Below are 17714 nucleotides of genomic sequence, written 5' to 3' on the forward strand. Positions count from 1 at the left end.
TTAAAGGGTAATTTCACTCCTTCAAACCGTTTATAAGCCCAATCGAAAAATTTTCTAATTTTAATGAAACTTGGCATAAATGTAGAGGGAGTAGATATATTAATTTAGAAATGTTTTATTTTGGTTTAAAAACGGTCTAAAAGGGTGAAACCACACTTCAAAGTTGAGACATTTTTGCATTTTCTCGATATATCTCGTAAACTAAATAAAATATAAAAAAATGTTTCATACAAAAGTTTTACGGCATAAATACCTCTATTTAACTATGCTATTTATTTTTTTCAAGAAAATTTTTTTTCAAAGAAAAAAAATTTGTTTTTAAAAAAAAATTTTTTTGAAAAAATAAATAGCATAGTTAAATAGAGGTATTTATACTGTAAAACTTTTGTATAAAACATTTTTTAATATTTTGTTTAGTTTACGAGATATATCGAGAAAAGACAAAAACTCAACATTTTTGAAGGGTGGTTTCAACCCTTTAAACCGTTTATAAGCACCAACTTTTAATTTCTAAATTCATGTATTTACTTCTTCTACATTTATGCCAAGTTTCATTAAAATCAGAATTTTCGGGTTCGCGAGGTTCCCTTGTAAATAACGGTAACGGTAACGCGTTACTTTTTAAAATAAGTAACAAGTAACGGTAACGAGTTACTTTTTACAAAAAGTAACGGTAACGGTAACGCGTTACATTTTTAAAATAACGTTCTCAACCCTGCGCGAGACACCACCACTGCTTCTTTTATGTGAGACGTCGTTTGCGAAAATTCGTAGTTATCGGATTCTCAATAACAACTGAATCGATAGATTTCTTAATAGGCTTAATGGACAGCTTGCATCCGATTTATATAATAAAAGTGTTTTTATTTTTCCGCTATGTGATTTACCGGAGATATCGCGATTAAAGTTTTTCGCTCAAGAGTAAATCTGGTTAAGAAACGTCGTCATTATTGTCATTGTCGTGATTGTCGTCGTCGCCCGGCCGCCAAAACAAGTGGTGGGGATTTGTACAGTTGCTTTTCGCGCCATCAGATGGCTGTACGAGTTGACACTTGCATTGCTGATTGACGGTTCGCACCGTCCGTATGCTTATGGCGATTTATGCTGGGCGCTGATTGATTCAACGTCTTACGCATATGCAGCTTGTCATTTCGTGTGTGATGGCCCTTAATCCGGCGAGTTTCACGGTGATGATATTGTAACGCGCGCGCCCTGAAAAAAAAAGAAAACAACCTTTTCTAGCTCAAGAAATCAAGCGTCTTTATTGTAAAGATTACAAGCACGTCTGATCTAGCTCGCCGTCGACGTTCCCTACGCATGCCGGCGAAAAGGAGGCGTGCCGAGACTCCGGGGTCTTCTTCGGGTGCAGCGGCGCCGGAATTCTTATTACTTTTGGAGGAGCTTTGGCAGAAAAAGAGCAGGCGCGGCAGCAGTGGGAGTTCGTGGAGACATTGCGGCTACAGTTTCCTCGCACGATAGAAAACCAGCTAAGTCCCACTGATAATATCCGTACGGCTGGAAATAAGGGGAGCGCGATGCGAGAAATCGGTGCGAGGGTAGATGCGAGTGGGGATACGCGGGCGACCGTCGGTCTTAAACTAAAACCCAATACTTTTGATGGAACGGCTCCGTTGCGTGAATTCCTGATTCAATTCTCTCTTATCGCGAATGCGAATCGATGGAGTGAGACGGAAAAGGCAGTGTTAGTTTCTTGTTTACGGGGGAAAGCGCATTCGTTATTAGATGCTTGCGCCGAAAATGAGGGCTCTCTTTCTTTCGGGGAGCTTAAGTTAAAGCTAGAACTTCGTTTCGGGGAGATAATTTGGGGAATAATTCTGCAAACTTTCGCAGAATTATTATACTCAGTTTACAAATCGGAAGCAGAGTCTGGGCGAGGATTTTGCGACGCTGGGCGCGAATCTGGAGCGTCTTTCCCGAAAATCGTAATCCGAGTGTATGCATGAAGTGCGCGATATAATTGCTTGCTCTCAGTTTATCGCTGCATTGACGAATTTGTAAAACGTTCTCTTCAGGTGGAGGGAATAACGTCTTTGAGGGTCGCGATTCAGCTGGCAAAAACGTTTAAGTTTATTAATCGTAGCAGTTTTCCAGAGAAAATGAACGGGAATTTCCGCGCGGAACATAAAGAGAACGTTTTGGAACAGAAAGACAAAGAAAAAGGAAAGAAAAATTTTAGGGGTTTAGATAAAAATGGGGAGCGTAAAAACAAAGAGTGTTGGCAATGTGGAGCGACTGGACATTTCCGTGCGGAGTGTCCTGCCACGGAAAATTAAGTTTTCTCGGCTTAATTGGAGCTGGCTCGGCAGACGAAGTTTCGCGCGCATGGCGGAGCCGTTCTTGTGCGTCGGTTCGGTCGCGTCGGCGTAAACGCGCGCGGACGCTGTTGCGTTAATGGTTTTTTAAATGACAAGTCGTGTTGTTTTAAAATTGATACAGGCTCGGATGTATCTGTTTTGAGCGCCAGAATGCCAGCCTCTCTTAAACAGGAGCGTATTAAATTTTACGATTTAAAATATCTCACCGGGGAAAAAGTCCCGGTAGTTTCTGCCACAGTTTCTCTGTGCAAATTTTGCGTTAATTTATTGTGTTATGTCGCGGAAATTAGCGACGAATGCATACTCGGAGTGGATTTTCTTTCTAAGACGGAAATTTTAGATGGTTTATTCAAAAACGCCCTCGATTTGATGGGTGATTGGAAGAGCGCGGGCAAATTTGTTCTCGAATTGAAGACTGTCCTACTCGGCTCTCCGGCCATCTTTTGCGGATCCTTGAGAAAAGTTCTCAAGAACTTGAAATTTTTCAAAAACGGATATTTGCAAATTTCTTGCTTGAATTTTCTTATGTGTTTTCTAAAAATGTTGTTGCTGGCAATTGCAATGTTTTGTCTCATACTATAAAATCGTGTGATTCTCGTCCCATTAAATAGGTACTTCGCCGAATTCCCCTTCACTTACAGACGGAAGTAAATAAAATTCTTGAGGACATGAAAGTATAAAAAGTTATAGAGGAATCGAATAGTCCTGGGTTTCTCCTGCAGTCATGGTAAAAAAGAAGGATGGAACGATTTGGTGTTGATTATCGAAGATTAATTGCTGTGACTATAAAAGATTCTTTTTTGCTGCCAAGAATTGATAATATTCTTGATTGCTTAAGGGGAAATTCGTGGTTCTGTACGATTGATTTAAAAAGTGGATTTTGGCAGGTAAGCCTAGATCATAAAGATTGTGAAAAAAACCTTTTCTATTGGTAACGGTTTATGGCAATTTACAGTTATGCCGTTCGGTCTTTGCAACGCCCCTGCAACATTTGAACGTCTAATAGAAAAAGTTCTAAAAGGATTAATTTCAAAAATTTGTTTCGTATATTTAGACGATGTAATTGTTTTTGGTAGATTTTGAAGAAATAATAAATATTTTAAGAGAAGTCTTTATTCGTTTGCAAAAAGCTGATTTAAAAGCTAATCCTAATAAATGTGCTTTTATAAAAAGACAATTTAAGTATCTTGGACACGTAATTTCTGCTAGAGGGATTGCAACGGACCCGGAAAAGATTTCTTCTGTCGAAAATTGGCCGCTTCTGAAAATGCAAAAGCAAGTTCAAAGCTTTCTTAGTTTTTGCTCATACTATAGACGATTTGTTAAAGGTTTTGCAATTTTGACAAAACCATTGTATAAATTAACTGAAGAAAATAATAAATTTATTTGGTCTCTTGAATGCCAAGAGGCGTTTGATAATTTGAAACGTGTTTTAACGTGTCCACCGATTTTGTCTTTTCCTTCGGGGGAAGGACAGTTTATTTTAAATACCGATGCCTCACACACACACAAATCATGGCATCGGGACGGTAGTTTCTCAATTACAGGGAGAAGAGGGGAGGGTCATCGCTTATTTCAGCCGTGTATTTAGCAAAGTGGAACAAAATTATTGCGTGACCCGTCGTGAACTTCCTGCAATTGTAAACTCAATAAAATCTTTTCATCACTGCCTTTATGGACGGAAGTTCCTAGTAAGAATGACCATGTTAATCTTCGATGGCTGATATCTTTTCGGAATTTGAAAGGACATTTGGCCAGATGATTGGAACGTCTTCAACAATATGATTTGACGTCACTTATCGAAGCGGAAGAGCGTATGGATATGCCGACGGATTTTCGAGGCGTCCGTGTTTGGAAGTGCCTTGTCGGTATTATACGAAGATTGAGTTTAATGAAGAGACGTCCAAAAAAGAAGTTTTTGATCGAATGATCTTCTCTCAGGAAAATCTTCAAGAATGGCGAACGGCTCAATTTTAAGATTCAGTTATTTCAATGATAATTCGAGCTAAAGGAAGCTAATACTCGGCCAGATTGGCAAGAGGTAGCTTCCGAAGAGATTTCTTTGAAGATTTATTAGTCGCATTGGGACTTGCTCATGGTGATTGATGGTTCTTTATAAATGGTCGGTCTTCCCAAATTTGCAGAAAAGCATCTTTCAGATTATAGTTCCACGACAGAAGGTGCTGGAGATTCTGAAGGAAGCTCATGACTCTCCTATTGAAGGACATTTCGGCGTAAACAAGACTCTTAAAAAAATTCAAAAACCTTTTTATTGGGCTACCAGCAAAAAGGATGTAGAGAAGTGGTGTGCCTCGTGTAAAGTTTGTGTCGCAAGGAAAGGCCCCATTGGAAAAGGAAAATCTCCTTTTGAAAAGATACAAGTGAATATTCTTGGCCGTTTGCGGATTACTTCTGCAGGAAATAAATATCTCTTAGTAATTATGGATTGTTTCACAAGATGGCCGGAAACTATTCCCTTAAAAACAAAAGACCCAGTGAACACATTTTATAGCGGCAATATAACATGGAAGTTACATGTAATTTAACATTATTATTCTTGTGATATGTAGGTGCTATATGACATGGAAATAACCTGTTACGTAATATTTGTTATACGCAAGTGATCTAGCTGTTATACATCGTTTTGGCGTTACAGTTATTCAACAAAAATTGTATAACCGTAACATAACACGTTCGTATGTTCGTAAATGTTATTACGGAACGATGCGTCGTAGTTGACTCAGAAATCAGACATTATAACATCCTGAATGACAGATCTATTTAATAATAAAAAAAATTATTATAAAGATAATGTTTCCAAAAATAACTTTTATAACGTTTATCTACAATTACTGCGCACAAAAAATGCACAAAATCTAAATTCATCATGTGCTGAACAAAAACAGAATAATAAATGTATACTATTCAATTTTTCTTAGAATTATGATCTATATAGTTAACCATCTAATTAATCATTTGAACGCTTCAAAGATTAATGCTAAATAGATCGCAATTTCCATCAAATTATTAAGGTTATGGAAAAAGATAAATTTAACAATGAAATTAATAAGTAAATAAATTAATGCTATTTATTTTTAATATGTTTTGCAAAATTTAATTGCTTTTATAAAAAATAATATAGTCGCGTCAGTTTACATATAGGTATATGTAGACAATAACAAGTACCCATATCGATGAGTCAAATTGGCGTAGCAGGTAGAGTACAAGGTTCGTAATCCTAAGGTCCCGGGTTCAAACCTAGCAGCGGCAAGTAAGAATAAAATAAAAAATAATATAATTTAAATTTAATTAATTAATAAAAATTTATTCTAAATGTAGTATGTGCTGTTGATAAAAATAATTTCAAAAAAATGAAATTTTTATTTTATTTTATTTTTCTTTACTGTAACTGTTGTGTAACAGTTAGATAACATGTAATTATAACATGTTATATTGCTGAGTCGGAAATTGTAACTTACATGTAAGTTACGTGTAATTTCAGAGTAACGTAACCTGTTATATTCGGTTACATTGCTGTTACACTGCTGCTATATTACTGTGTTCACTGGGGAGCCAGTACCGTCGCAAGATCATTGGTTAATCAAGTTTTCTTTCGGCATGGAATTCCCTTGGAGTTACATACTGACCAAGAAAGAAATTTTGAATCTCAACTTTTCCTGGAAACGTCAACGCTGCTGGGAATAAGGAAGACGCGTACGACTCTTCTTCACCCGTAGTCAGACGGACAAGTTAAGCGTCAACATCCATTTTAGATTATCTGGAGAAATCTGTTTGCGAGAATTAGAGAGATTGGGATCGGTAGATTCCTCTGTTTTATTAGCTTTTCGTTCTTCGAAACAAGAAACTACTGGTGCGACTCCTGTGGAAATCTTGGGCAAGACCTTCGTCTGCCTTTAGATCTTCTTAGAGGTTGTCCTCCTTCAAAGAGTAATGAGGAGGAAGGAAAAGGCAATTTTATTTTCAGACTCAAGGATAGGCTCGATTCTATTCATCGTTTGTCCCGGCAATTTACAAATACAGAACATAAGAAATAAACACGAGAAAAATTGTAAACATTGCAGAAAGGAAAAAATATACACACGCACGCATGCACACACACACACATACACACACACACATACACACACACACACACATACATACACACACATACACACACACACACACACGGGGGGGGGGAGTGCAAGGAGGGCCTTCGGCCTCCCTCCCGCACTCACCCCGTCCAAGTCGCTAACCCATGTACATATTGCATATTTTTCATGGTTTCTGCCATTTTCATGGTTTATGCATATATAGATATGTGTATGGTAACAGTGTTAACACTTAATAACTCATTTTACAACAGCTTTATAATAATAACAACTAAACTGTTGCAATTACGTAAAATATGTATACGACCTTATTGGTAGAACTTTTTACGAGCTTCATTTTTTGTTCGACAACTTTTTCCGTACAATTAACACTTTATGAAATAATTAACAAAAATAGTTTTACCTTTGAAGGGGGCCTGGGAGGAGCGAGGGGGCCGCGTCGCCCAAAATTTGGGAATCTTATTTACTAGATAAAAAGAAGCTATATACAAAATTTCAGCAAAATCGGAGGGTTGTCGCTTTCGGAAGTTTATCCGCGCCACCGCACCACAAAGCATTTAGTAGAAACATTTGACTATACAAATAGTACTTAATATAATCAAAGGTGAAAACCATAAAGCATTAGGAAAAAAAATTCTAACGCCGCCATTCGCCGCCGCCACCATTAAATTTCCATACACCGATCGCGCTGCCGGCAATAACAATAATTTTTGGCGACGCCGCTGCCGCCTACCAATTTTAGTTACGACGCCGCCGCCGAAACTTGAGATTTGTTTTTTATTCCTGCACTGCTGCACTAGTGCAATAAGTTAGAATGAGAAAATATTTATATGTCTTATTCTAACTTATTGCACCAGTGCAACAGTGCATGAATAAAAAACAAACCTTTGATGTAACGACGCACAGATCTAGTTCGAGGTTAATGACGTGTGACATATGCGAGGTTAACGTCGAGTCAGTATTTATTTTATTTATACATAATGTGCATATTACATCGTCAAGGGAAATACTTTACATATTGCATCATGGTGGAAAATACGGCTGTCTAATTTGAAGATCAAATAAGTTACACAAAATTTTCATTTTTAAAATAAGTATTCTGAGATAAGAGTAATACTTTGTGTTATATTTTATTTTTAGTTATATTAAAGGAAAAAGAGGAAGAAACACTTCATTTGAACCGGAACTAAAATAGAAAAAGAAAAGAGTGAATGAGTAAGGAAAGGAAAATTATAATTATCAAAGTTTAAATAAAAGAACAATAAACATAATTGTAAACGTACAATTATAATTTAGCTACGAATAACAAATCTTTTTAATGTAGTCTTTATGAATGTATAGAGAGAATTGTATTAATTATAATAAATTGTTTCGGAAATAACAAAGTTTAAATACTTACCTTTTAGTTTTTCGATTTGACTAAAAACCTTATCGGTATATGGAAAATAGGAAAATCAAATTGGCGTCGGACACTTGTAACACTTCCCTTGTGAGTATTGAAAATAAACTCTTATTATATAAAACTATGCTCAAACCGATTTAGACCTACGGCATACAACTTTGAGAAACAGTATCTCACTCAAATATTGCGATTATTCAAAGATTCCAATTCAAAATGCTAAGGATAATAGTAGACACACCATGGTACATTACCAATAAGAAGTTACACTATAACTTGGAAATTCCGACCGTCAAGGAGAACATAAAAAATGCTACTAAATCCTATAACGACCGAATTTCAAATCAGCCCAATACAAAAATGTTCTCAAACATTTCCGAGCATTGAAGGTTTTTAAAAAACTTATTGATTTATAAGATAATCTAATTATTTATATAATTGTTTCTAAGCTTGATATAACTATTAATAAAGCTTGGGAACAAGTCTAATTTGATTCAAACATTTCACATTTCTTGTTAAAAAATTCAAAAATAATATTAATTTATAACAGAATACAGTTAATTTGAACTCAATTTACGACAGAATAATAAGAACCACCTAATTTATCTTTATTTAATGTTAGTCACCAAATATTATGTAATTGTTTATGACTTTCATATTCATTCTCGATCGATTTTTTTCCTTGTAGTGTCAAATCTTGTGGAGTGTGGATGTGCCATACAACACAAATTCCGAAAAAACAATAGTTGACTATTAAAATAAATTTTTTACTCACATAACAGATTAATTAAGATAGTTACATTTGCTGTATTTATTACACAATTTCTATTGAGCTCTGACGGACTAAATATAGACAGAAATTATTGGACTTGTGTTAAATACGTTTTGGACGTCAGAATACGTTTATTCATTTTTAGACCTTTTTTAGTCAAATCTGTCTACATATTGCTTAAATATTGTTTACACATTGTCGAAAAATGTTGTTTAGTTAGTCTAAGACTTGTCTAATTTATTCCAGGTTTAATTTAGCAAATCTAGTAAAAAAAAGATTGAAAACGTTTGGACTATTTCCGTATATAATGTCACTTAATTTTTGCGACAATCTTGTATGTGTGGTCACCGGAGCCACAGTTACATTTATTACATTTATTATTGTTTAACTCTTACAATCGGAAAAACAGTCACCTATACTTTTGTCAGCCACCGATAATGTTGCTTAACTTCGAAGATCGTATGTGACTGATACTTCGTGATGATCCATTAATACTTAATCTTTATAAATATATATTTATTACAGATCAATTCAATAGATTCAATAGATTGTCAAAAAGATAAACAACATATGTAGTTAAACTATATTCATATAAATACAAATTTACAGTTTTCTATTGATTTTTATATACGTGAAATAATATGTAGAACTTATGAAAAGATTTGTTTTTGCTCTGTTCAAAAAAAAATCAAAAATAGATATTTCTCATAGTTTTTGAGACGAAAAAGCAGAAAAAATTAGTTAAAATTATGTCACATGATAAGAGCACATAAAAAATTGAATCTAAAACAGAAAAACGCACGTAGCATTGTAGTTCCGTTTAAAAACATATACATACAAAGATTGTTCTGATGTTACTGCCAGTACTAAAAATCCATTATTTTCGTTACGTATACTAATATAGATTTTCAGTATCGGCAGTAATATCGGAACATAGCCAAAATTATGATAATCGCAATTCGGCGATGTAGATCAATTTTGGACAGAATGTAGATGTTTGTTTTCTTTAGCAAATCTTATATATAATTTAGACAAATTGCTACCTTGAAATATTAAATATTAAAAATTTAACTAATTTTCAAAAATTTTTTAATAAAGTAAACACCAATTTTTTAGATAAGCCTTGGACTAAACCTAAATGGATTTTATCTAAATATATTAAATAATCTAGACGACTCAACGCAATATTTTTGCGACAACTTCTGACAAAATTTAGACAAAGTACTAGACATTTTATATTAATTCCAAACTGTATCTGGATGTTTAAATGTGTAAAATCTGTTTAGTTATGTCTATTTGATCAAAAATTGGTCTAAAATATACATTTAGCATTTGTCCGTATTCTTTAATTTTTTCCAAGTTGAGCCGTCAAAGTTGAACAAATCTTACGTATAATTTAGATAAATCGCTGTCTTGAATTGTTAAATATTTTGATTAGTTTTCCAAAATTTTAATAAAAAGTAGACACCGATTTTCTAAATAAATTTCACACTAAATTTTGGATGAATTCTATCATAAATATTAGGTGTACAACTTTGCTTCCGCCGTTTTTTTTTTCAAAATTCCAAACTTTATTGTGAAAAACTGGTTATACGTTTACGATTCAAAGTATTGTCCATCGCTGGCCATACTTTCTCCTATCTTTCTGGCAGCATACGAATCCTGCGTCGAAAAAACTGGTCATCTTTTGAGACGATCCACGAATCGATCCAATTTTTCACTTCTTCATAAGAACGGAAGTGCTGGTCAGCCAGGCCGTGTCAGTGATCGAAACAAGTGATAGTCAGAGGGAGCAATGTCCGGAGAATACGGCGGGTGGGGTAGGACTTCTCATTTCAACGTTTCCAAGTATGTTTTGATGGGCTTTGCATGGGGTCGAGCATTCTCATGCTGCAAAATCACTTTATCGTGCCTATCGTTGTATTGCGGCCGTTTGTCTTTCAGTGCTCGGCTCAAACGCATCAATTGCTTTTGATACTGATCGCCGTGATTTTTTCAATCGGTTTTAGTAGCTCATAATACAGTACGCCGAGCTGGTCCCACCAAATACAGAGCATGACCTTGGAGCCGTGAATATTCGGTTTGGCCGTCGACGTGGAAGCATGGCCGGAAAGTCCCCATGATTTTCTGGGGAGTGGCTCACTTGGACACAGTGCAGATGGACACGTTGCAAATGGGTTCATTACGATAATAAACTAATGTACACGGTTCAAATAGACACGGTTTATTTGTACACAAGAATTTGTACGCCGCAAAGTTGTACACCGCAAAGTTGTACACCGCAAAGTTGTACACCGTAAAGTTGTACACCGTACATTTTTATACTCTTCTATTTAGGGCACCCTTACTAACGGGGTGGGTGCGGAAGAGAGGCCGAAGGTCCCCCTTGCACTCCCCACCCCGTGTGTGTGTGCGTGCGTGCGTGCGTGCGTGCGTGCGTGCGTGCGTGAGTGAGTGAGACTACGGTTACGGTGTAGAAATGTACGGTGTACAACTTTACGGTGTACAACTTTGCGTGTACAACTTTACGGTGTAGAAATGTACGGTGTATATTATTTTGTGTCCATGTGCAACGTGTCCGTTTGCACTGTGTCCAAGTGAAAGCTATTCGATTTTCTGCGCTTGAGGTTCAAGGTAATGAAAATGCAAATTAAAAAATAATGCATTACTTATTAATTTTTTAATAAATAATTATTTTTTTACTCATTAATTATTAAAACAATAATCAGAAATGAAAAAAATCGCATTAATTACTTTAAAAGTAATGCGTATTGAAAAAAATTGCATTATTTCAAAAGTAATGCGTAATAAAAAAAATCGCATTACCTATTTCAAAAGTAATGCGTAATGAAAAAAATCGCATTAATTAATTTAAAAGTAATGCGTAATGAAAAAATCGCATTAATTATTTCGAAAGTAATGCGTAATGAAAAAAATTGCATTAATTATTTTAAAAGTAATGCGTAATAAAAAGAATTGCATTGATTAGTTCAAAAGAAATGCGTAATTAAGAATCTTCAGTTTTTAGCAATAGTCATTGAAAATTCAGCATTAGTTATTGAAAAAATATTCTTTAATGAAGCCGTAATGCATTACAAAAAGTAATGCATTATTTAATACCGTGTTGGGGTTATCGTAATGAACCCATTTTTCGAACTACGGTCACAATACGATGCAGAATCCCTTCTATCGTTGTCTTGCAAGCAGCTGATCACATGCAAACAAATGCTATTCAACATCTCTCGGCTTCAACTCGTACGGCACACAATTTCCTTGCTTCTGAATCATTTCCATGACTTTCAGGCGTTTTGAAATGGCTTGTTGAGTCACTCCCAATGATCCTGCCAATTCCTCTTGCGTTTGACACAAGTCTTGATAAAGTAATGCCTCCAATTCTTCGAAAACCTTCTCTCTTCCACTGCCATGCCAGTCTTCGACGTGGCCAAAATCACCATTCGTGAAACGTTGAAACCACTATCGGCACGTTCTTTCACTAATAGCAGTCTTAATATATGTCTTTGAGAGCATTCGAAAAGCCTCAGCCGCAGATTTCTTCATATTGAAGCAAAAAATTAAAACCTCCCGCAAATGACGAGAATTTGGCTCGTAAACTAACATTTTCAATCGAGAATAACTTTATGATGCAGACACAAATCGACTAATATTTTGATGGCGTTATGTTTACAAATGCTTAAGCTTATTGTATGGAGTGGCCTTCACTTGTTAGACACAGTACAATTGGACACAGTGCAAATGGACACGGTGCAAATGGACACAAAATAATGTACACGTTTCAAATGGACACGGTTCATTTCGACACAGTAATTTTGTACACAGGAAAAATAAATTCTGGACAAATTACAATTTGGACACGATAAAAATGTACACCGTGCAATTGGATACGTAAAATTTGTATACCGCAAAGTTGTACACCGCAAACTTGTATACCACAAACTTATACACCGCAAAGTTGTACACTGCAATGTTGTACACCGCAATGTTGTACACCGCAAAGTTGTACACCGCCCTTGGTGAAAATGTAAAGCTGGAACGTAAGTCGAATGTAAAGGAAGAGTAAGAGCGTAAGTCCAATGTAAAGGGAGAGTAAGAGCGTAAGTCCAATATAAAGGGAGAGTAATAGAAGCGTTAACAAACTTTCTACGAAGCGTAAATTGAAACAATAAAATGTAAAAGAAGCGTTAACACTTCTTTTACATTTCATTGTTTCAATTTACGCTTCGTAGAAGGTTTTCTAATTCTTTTATTATTCTTCCTTTATATTGAACTTACGTTCCGATTTTACATTTTCATATGTTGTACACCGCAAAGTTGTACACCACAAAGTTTTACGTGGAAAGTCGCAAACCCATATGGTGCAGAGAATGGTTTACACGCACGCGCGCGCGCACGCACGCACGCACGCACGCACACACACACACACGCACACACACACGCGCGCGCGCGTGCGAGAGGAAGGTGCAAAAGGAGACTTTGCCTCCCCCCCCGCACCCACTCCGTCGAAGTCGCTAACCTATGTTGTACTTTGCAAACAAAGTAAAGTTCATATGTATCAGCAGATTTCCAATACAATATACACGGTGTACAACTTTGCGGTGTACAAGTTTGCGGTGTACAAGTTTGTGGTATACAAGTTTATGGTGTACAACTTTGCGGTGTACAAAATTTACGTGTCCAATTGCACGGTGTACATTTTTATTGTGTCCAAATTGTAATTTGTCCAGAATTTATTTTTCCTGTGTACAAAATTACTATGTCCAAAATTCCTGTGTCGAAATGAACCGTGTTCATTCGAAACGTGTACATTATTTTGTGTCCATTTGCACCGTGTCCGAACCACTCCCATTGTGTGATGTCTACGATCTATTTATTTCGACCACCACTTACTACAGCCATCTATTGGAAAACAGCGGAAGCAAAGTTGTACACCTAATATATTAAATAATTTGGACTAGATTTGGCCATTATCTCGGCGCTGTATTTTTGCGACAACTTCTGAAAAAATTTAGACGAACTACTGGACGTTTTGTACTAATTTTGGATTATATATAGACGGTTACATATACAAAATCTGTCTAGTTATGCCTATCCGATCAAAAATTTGTCTGGTATGCATCTAGTACTTGTCTATACTGTTGTCAAATTGGCCTGTCAGGGAGGTTCCATTTTGGGAAAAAAATCTGCCGATAGCTCAATTTTCCACTAATTTTGATGAAACTTTTTTAAAATACTCGTAAAGGATTCTTACCTTTGCATAGTGCTGCAGAAATTATGAAATGCGATGACATAACCTCAAAAAAATGGATGAAACACAATATAGTGTTTCAGACAGCACAAAATACTAAAAGACGACGAAAAGACGTCTTTTTCAAGTTGTCTTTTAGGTAAGACTAAAAGTTGACTATAAGATATCTTTTATAGTATTGTCAAAAAGACAACTTAAAAAAGACGGTTTTTTATCGATTTTTTATAGTTATCTTTTCGACAAAGCAAAAAGTGGACTAAAAGATATCTTTCCGCTCGTCCAGTTAGCGAAAGCAACACCCCAATCAGCAAAACAATATTAAAAAAATGTTTTTAATAATATTTAAAAAACATTTTAAAAAACATTTTTAAAAACGTTAAAAATAATAAGATAAGTTCCCTTTTTTAAATTAGAAAAACGTTTTTTTAAATGTTTGGACAAATATTTTTTTAACATTTAATAAATATTTGTTTTAAAATTGAAGAAAATGTTTTTTTGACATTTGGTAAATAATTTTTTTAATATTTACTAAACATATTTACAACAAGAGCAAAAAATTGATTGCATTATTAAATAATTTTGACAAATTCAACGTAATCTCACCAATCTAATAAATTTCTACAATAATTTTGTAAAGGAAAGAAGACTATACATGTTTCAGCCAAGCCACAGTACCTGTTAGAACATGTTTCATTTCTGCGCCTGAAAAAATGTCACCCATCCAAGTGTCAACCACTCCCGACGTTGCTTGACTTCGAAGATCGTACGCATCCTAATGTTTCGTGACGATCTATGAATACTTTATGTTAATGCATACATATTTGTTATGGATTATTTCAATAGATGTTGTCAGAAGGATGAAACATGTATAGTTAACTTATATTTTTATAAATAAATATAAATTATTACAATTTTTTACTGATTTTTACATATGCAAAATAATATGTGAAATTTGAAAAAATCTATTTTTGCTCTTAAAAAAATAAAAAATAGATGTCATTTCTTATAATTTTTGAGTATTGTTAATATGCCATATTATTTCAATAAGTGCAATGTTGTCTTAATCTCCACTTTCTTTATGTTCCGATGTTTCAACCTATATGTCTCAGAGGTTTTATTTATACGTTTTTGTGACTTTTTCATTACATAGATTCACTTCCTCCTTACACTTGATTTACGCTACATAATTAGTGAAGATTCCCAATCATAATTTAAATATTTTTTAAAATATTATTCTAAACAACTTTTTAAATGTGAAATGATTATTCCAGAAACATAAAATAAGTGTTACCTAAATATTATTTTAAACAATTTATTAAAATCTTAAATTAATATTAAAAAATATTAATTAAATATTATATAAATATTATGTCCTAGATTATTATTTCAAATAATTAATTATTGTAACATAAATATTAAATCAATATTAAATAAACATTTGAGAGAGGGGGTAATAGCGGAAGGTGATGGCTGGGCAGGAGGAGTGCTCTCGTTAGTTTATAGTAGAAAAGTGTAAAAGATGTGAAAGAGGAGGTAAGAGTGAGTGGAGGAGGGCAAGGAGGTGGAATAATTGCTCGGATTGAAGGGAAGTGCAGGGTAGATGGTGGAGAGACAGGAGAGGTGTTTGAATATCGGAGCAGATGACCAGTGGATGAGATAGCGGATTTTAGAGATGGGGACAATGCACAAGAGCGAATGGATGCGGAAGCTGAGCGGACAAGCGACGTGAAAGATGGAGAGTGGTGCTGGAGGAGGAGAGAGTGTGCAGAGGAGTCGGCAAAGGCATGAGCCGCAAGGCGTCTTGCAGGAGGCAAGAGAGGGCATGATGATCGACAATTCGATCCATCGATGTACGAGGCGAGAGGCCATGATTGGTGGAGAGAATGATGTATGGAAAAGATTGGTGGAATGGAAAAAAGGAGGTAGGAGATTGGTCGATAGAGATAAGAGGTGGATAGTAAGAGATGTGAACGGTGGTAGCGGGTTTCCAACGCTTGCGTTTCCAAGCGCGTGGTCCGCCAAGAAAGTGTGACGTAGCGGAGAGAAATGAAAATGAAAGTGAGAGAGAGAGAGAGAAGAATGGCTAATGAGAAAGGAAATACGAAGGATGGAAGAGATAATCAAGGAACTAAAGGTAGAAGCAGATAAAATTACAGGAGCCATAAGGCAGAATGCAGAAGCCATAGCGCATGCGCTATGGTATTACTTTATCTGTCCATGGCAAAATGTAATACTATAGCGCATGCGCTATGGCTTCTGCATTCTGCCTTATGGCTCCTGTAATTTTATGTGCTTCCACCTTAAGGGAGATAAAAATAGGAGCTGCTGGAAATTTGGAGGAGATGGGAGGTGGAAGGAGAGAGGGGGAAGAAGGGAGGAGGAGAGAGAGATGGCGCTGGATAACGATATGGAAGGAGAGGGGGGTCAGGGAGAGAGCAGGTGGCGGATTTAAGGAGGATAGAAAGCAAGAAAGTGGGAAAAATGGACATGGGATAATAAGAAGAGTAGATGGGAGATGACATGATCGGACTTGTACGAAATATGCCTGATTGTGTGATTTTATATGTAAGCAGGTGACGGAAGGACGGAGGCTGGAAGGAAGGAAGGAGAGAGGAGAGCGATAGAAAAAAGAAAGACGAGAGCAAAAGAGAAAGGTGGATTGAGGGAAAGACAAGGAGAGACGATGAAGAAAGTGCAAAAAGAACGGAAGGAAAAGGAGAGGGACGGAAGAGAAGGAAAGGAAAAAGAGAGGGAGAGATCCGGGAGAGGAGGGAAAGGGCTTTCTGGGGATTAGAGGGATCGAGAAGGGGAGAGAGGAGAAGTATGTAAGGGTCACAAAATGGCCAGGGCGCGTAGGGGGTTATTAAATGATGTATTGTGAAATGAGATGTATGATATAATGTTAAGTCTGCAAACCCTGAGGGGACGCAGTAAATAAATACATACATACATACATATTAAATAAACATTTAAAAATGTTTTTTAAAATAATTTTTTAAAGGTTTAAATATTACATAAATATTAATGTTATGTAAATATTATTTTAAACATTTCATTAAAATGTTAAATTAATATTAAATAAATATTAATTAAATATTATATAAATATTTGCCCTAAATCACATTATTTTAAATAATTATTAAAATATAAATATTAAATTTAAAATAAATTTTGAATAAACATTAAATAAATGTTACATAAATAATTTTCTTTAACTATTATTTTTAATAAAAAATTAATAATTTTTAAATATAAAATAAACGTTAAATAAACGTTTTATAAAAATTTTTTTTAATCATTATTTTAAAATAAATAATTAATATAAAATAAATGTTTAATAAATATTAAATAAATATTATTTGTACAATAAACGCTAATAATGTAAAAATAATCAAAAATAAATATTTAAAAAACATTTATAAAATATTGCTTGCTGATTGGGACGCCACGTGCGGACTTGCCCGTTAGTTAGTGCGCGGCGCCGTCGATAGGCGGGAGCAAAGTGCAATCGATCGGCTACATAAAAACTACTTATAGCATGGTTAAGGCAAGCAAAAATTAGCTTCTTGTTCCTGTCCGATGTGGAAGAGGACTGCCACACACTGCTTTTATAATTTACTCATTTTAATTGAGTGAACGATTCGCTACAAGAAAAGTGAATTGTTCACTCCAATCAAATGAAAAGTTTACTTATTGAGCGAAAAATTCATTCTTTTAAAAGGTGAGATGTCATGCCATTTTGAATAGCCGTATTTTCACTATCGCTAAGACGACTAAGGGCAAACCATTTGGGTGTGACTTTGCGATGCGCGACATCCAACGAGAGCTCTGC

The 17714-nt window shown here is 35.3% G+C and overlaps 1 protein-coding gene across 2 annotated transcripts in view; it reads right to left on the minus strand.

The window, feature by feature from the left end:
• Positions 1-17714, minus strand: part of LOC105839730 (intraflagellar transport protein 81 homolog) — a 145206-nt gene that overhangs the window by 73269 nt on the left and 54223 nt on the right. The window lies entirely within an intron of this gene.

Source organism: Monomorium pharaonis, chromosome 5 (genome assembly GCF_013373865.1).
Source record: "Monomorium pharaonis isolate MP-MQ-018 chromosome 5, ASM1337386v2, whole genome shotgun sequence".
Classification (NCBI taxonomy): Eukaryota; Metazoa; Arthropoda; class Insecta; order Hymenoptera; family Formicidae; genus Monomorium; species Monomorium pharaonis.